The sequence below is a fragment of the Apis dorsata genome, unplaced genomic scaffold, assembly GCF_000469605.1.
Source record: "Apis dorsata unplaced genomic scaffold, Apis dorsata 1.3 scaffold_980, whole genome shotgun sequence".
NCBI lineage: Eukaryota > Metazoa > Arthropoda > Insecta > Hymenoptera > Apidae > Apis > Apis dorsata.
In genome coordinates this window covers 3421-8986 of record NW_006264083.1, presented here as the reverse complement: position 1 = coordinate 8986, position 5566 = coordinate 3421, and positions in this window count along the sequence as shown.

The following is a 5566-nucleotide window of genomic DNA, read 5'->3' as shown; positions in this document are numbered from 1 at the left end:
ATAATTTTTATCTTTGCTTACAATAACTGATTCATGTATCTTTTTCTTTTTTTTATCGTTATGTATTTTTTAATAAAAATCTAATGTTCAATTAATGAAATTATTGGTGGCTCATATATTTTTAATTATTAATATAATTAACTTACTTTTTAGCAGCATTCATTATTTTTTTACTTATTCTATATTATTTATTATTTTTGATTTTATTATATTTTATTATTTTTTATTTTATTTATTTATTATATTTTTGATTATTATTATATTTATTATAATTAAAATAGTATTATTGTAAATTCTTCTTTTTTATATTTATTCATATTGATTTTTATTTTTATTAATTTACAATTTACAATTACAATTTTTATTAATTTACATTACAAATTGAATATCTATATGTTAATTGAATATCTATATATCAATTGAATATGATTAATAATTATTCATTTATATTTTTATTTGCTATGGAAATAAAGTTTGATTTTTATTATTTATAATTTGACTTTATTTTTTTTAAATTTTTATCTAAAAATAAGTATCTATTTTCTTAGCTTTATTTTTTTTTTAATCTATTGATTTTTTTCTAAAACTATTTTATTTAAAACTATATTTTTTATGAAAATTCAGAAAATTAAGAAAAAAGAAATATAAACTAAAGCCATAAATAAAAACTTTATAAATAAAAGTCATAATTAAAAAAATATAAATAATAAAAGATAATAGATAATTATAAAATAAAAAAAGATTTCCAATATATTTATAATTATTCAAATTTAGATCAAATTTCTCTTCATTATTAATGTACAAAACAAAAACAATTATATTTGATTTTTATTTGGCATTTATATATATATAATAAACAATAAATTTCGTAACAATCTATAAGACTTCTTATATTAATTATATAAGTTTTAACGTTTATAATAGTATTATGTATCAAACACATAATTTATCAAAATATATATATTATATTAATATAATATATTACGATACCAAATTTTATTATTATTATTATTATTATTACCAACATAAAAATAAGATTAAGTTTTTATTTTTATTCATGAAGAATACAATAAATAATAAATAATGATAATATAAATAATATAAAACAATTGCGAAAATATATTTAACAGCTTATCTTAATTTTTCTTCTATATCAAAAAAATAAAAATATTAAAGAATTATAGTTGTTATATGCACTATAAATTTTAATAAAAAAAAAAGATATATGCAATTTGTAATGTAACAAGTGGAATATCTGTTGCATTTCACCAATTTAAGTGTTACGAAATATCAAACTTGGCAGATTTCCAATTGGCATCTTGTCTGAAATTACGGAATTTATAGCATACTACCTCTTCAAATCCTTGTTTGTATTTTTTTTTAAATTTGTCGGTCGATCATGAGTCTTTCAATATTCGATAAGAACCTTCATTAGCAATAATAACAAATTATATAATTTTAACATTAATTCAAATGATTTCATTTATAATTTAATGAATATTTATGAATATATATATATTCAATATTTCCATTTCAATTTTTGATAATTGAAAAGAACAAGAAATAAATTTCAAATAATATATTATAAATTCATTTATTAAATTTAGACTATGTTTATTTTTAAGACGATATTTTTAAAATGTATCATATGGATATAAAACATAAATTTGTGAATTACATAATCGATTCAATGAAACGTATGTTTGACTGAATATAATTGAAAAACGTATGCATAATACTATTACATACAATAACTATATTTCATTGCCTTTTTCGAAGTATTCAAATTTTTTCAAATATAATTTAAATATTTAAAATCGAAAACGAGATAAATTATATAAAAGATAAATTTACATATTATGATGATTATATCATCATAAAAACTAATCAATTATTTAATCACAAATGAGTTACAGAATAGATCTATCTATCATCTAATAGAACTTCGAGTTATATTCTGAAAAAAAATGTAGATTAATTATTCAAGAATTATTCGGTTTAATTATGAAGTTAATAAAATTATTAAAAGTAATATTCTTTTGTTACATTTATATAAATATTTGTTTGAGACATTAAATATTAAATATTTATATTTAATATTAATATTTATATTTAATATTTTTTATGACGAGTAAGTATTTACATATATTTAAGTTTTATTTAAGTTTTTTTGAGGTTAGAATTACTATTATATTTCTATATAGCTATATATTGCTATATATATTTCTATTATTAATAAATATATATATTTAATAATATATTAAATAATAATTATATAAATTTAACTTTTGATGAGGTTAAAAATATATTATCAAAGCTACATGTAAATATTTTTTAATGATATGTATATTCACTGTCTTGTAATTTATCTATTATTTTACTTATTTAATTAAATATTTAAGAAGAACAATTTAATAAATTGTTCTATAATTTTTTTCTTATTTTAAATTAAATGAGTAAAATGAATAAAATGAGTAAAATTTATTTTCTATTTTTTATTATATTATATTAATTTTAAAATTAAATTAAAAAGTATTTTCTTCGATATTAAATTTAAATAGTTTATTTGATAAAATTTTTTAAAAAATATTATTAAAGACATTAATATTTAGAAATTTTGTAATGAACTTGAGTGCGAAAATCTATATTCATAATTTTGATAAATATATTATTATATTATTTATTATATTACTATTATATTATATTACTATATTATTATATTGAATATAAATAAAAATATGGTTTTTAAATTGTGGTTGATTAAAAGTGATATTATTACATATTATTAGAATAATCTTTAATTTATGTTCTTTAGAATTTATAAAATTTATTTTACTTTATAGAGTTTATAGAATTTATAGAGTTTACTTACTTCTTTAAAAAAAGATTGAGAAATATAATTTATTAAATAAAGTTAAAAAAGTTTAAGTTTATTTCTAAATTTGATCATATTACCATAATATAATATGCGTATATTTATTTTATTCAGATTTAGTTCTGATAATTAATATTGATTTTCTGTTGTCTATAATAAATAATGAATACATATATGAATCATAAAAATTTATCTTATAGAATTATATTCATTATACCTACAAATTTAAAATCTAATAAGTGAAAATTACATACAATAAACTATTGATTTTTCACTTTTCAATCTAATGTTTCTGATAATTGGCTTTAACTTTTTTGTGATTAAAATTTCTTTATGGTATTCTAAATATGTATAATTTTATTATATTTATATTATTTGTATATTTGAATTATTTAATATTTGTATACATAATATTTGTTTGCAAAATCTTTTTGATTTAAGCAATTTGTTTTTTATAAATATTCAAGTTTTTAGAATTCATTAATATAATTCATGCATATTGAAGCATTAATATCTATCAGTATATCTAATCTAATCTAAAAAAATATCTAACAGTAACAGGTAAAATTATCGAGTTGCTATCTCGATATGTAATAGCAAAATCAAAGAACTCAAATATTAGAGTTTTAAATTAAAAATTTAAAGAGATTTAAATAATTTAGATTATAAATAATAATTCAAGATAATTGAATTATTTTATAGATAATTGAGAGTAAAAAAAGAGTATCAAAAAATGATATTTTCATTTTATAAAATTATATTATAGAAAATATGAATATAATTCTATAACTTTTATAATTTATTCGCAAAATCTAATATACAATTGTCATGAAAATCTTAAATATTAAAACATTATATTTCATAAAAATTCATTTAAATCCGAAAATTCTGATTTTAATTAAAATTTATCATATTTAGATCATAATAATATATCATATTTAGAGCATAATGGATTACATAATAATAATATAATAATATAATCAATTACATATAACATAATCGAATCTCAATAGCTCAAATCTTTATAATTCGATAATAAAAATGAACTTTTATTATTATTAAGATTATAACTTCCTTCCGCTCTGCTGTAAAAATTTCTATATATTATTTCTAAATCGAAATAAAATTTATTTTAATTTGAATCATATTTTATCATATGTTCAGATACATTTTTTATCTTTAATTTTAATTTAGAATAGGAATCTTTATAAATTTATAAATAATATCAATAATTTATAAATCAAACTTTTATTATAACTTTTATTATATTTTTATCGAATTTGAAATTTATAGCTAAAATTATAACATAACAAAATATAAAAAATTAATTATTATTCAATATCATCTTTTTTTTTCATATGCTCACTGTCCCATATATCGTTGTTTTGTTTTGCAACAAAACATGCGATATGTATGATACATACTATTGATTCATAACATATTCTAATTATCATTTTTAATACAATGATTTGATCAATATTAAATATTATATCTTATGCAAAAAAATATCTAAATATATAGTTATTAATATTACATTTTGATATAAGAGTTATATTGATTGGACTTTGATACATAGAATGTATCAAAGTCCATTTATGTATTAATAAGTCAATAGTATATATCATATGTGTCATATGTGCATTATATCTGATAATTCATGGAACAGTGAATGTATTAAAATATTTAACAGAGTTGATACATATAATTAAATAATGTTATCTTTTCCTAATATTTTAAGTTTATATTTTCGAAATAGATATTAATTTTTGTTTTTCTCTTTTAACAATCTCATCACGTACATATACATATAAATATATGTACTTAAACATGAAATTTATATTATATATATTTTACATTTTTTACATTTAGAATGGAATGTAATTAAAGATGATTTTTTATTTCTATTGATTTTTGGAGATTATATTCAGTACAATTTTTACAACATTTATAATTCTATGTAAATTATAGAGAATGAAATAAATTTTTTGCTCGATTTATATTTCAAAATATTTCAAAATATAATATAAAATTTTATAAAATGATAGTTTTTCTTATTTGTGTTATTATAATTTTCTTATTATTTTCTTTAAAAAAAAATACAATTAATATATAATTGGATAAAAATATGATATTAATTTTTTTTTTAACTAAAAGGCTTTATATTAATTAAAGATATTTTGAGCTTTCCACTTCTTTTTATTAATTTTCTATATTGATTATCTATGAAATTATCTCTATGTCCGTTTTATTTTTTAAGATCATTATTCCATTGCTTAATTTTCTTTGCTCGAAGATAAAACCATGCAGCTATACCTATCAATACTATGAAAGTTCTAATCGTTCCAAAAATTGCTATTAAAATTATATCTTTTCGCTCCATATCAACTTTTTTAAAAAAAAAAACTTTAAAAAAAGAAATTTCAAATAGATAAATATTTAAATTAATTTACATTTCAATATTATGTTTTTTTTTTAATTTCTTTCCTTTTTCTCCTCTCAAATATAATACATATTTAAAAATGAATTTCATTATTACACTAATATTTATCGAATGTAATTATATAGGGAATTATAAGTTATATGTATAATATAAATTAAAATTATATATATAAGAAATATAATATATTTATTATTATATAATTTTAATTAATAATAATATATTATTATATTATAATATATATATAAGTTAAT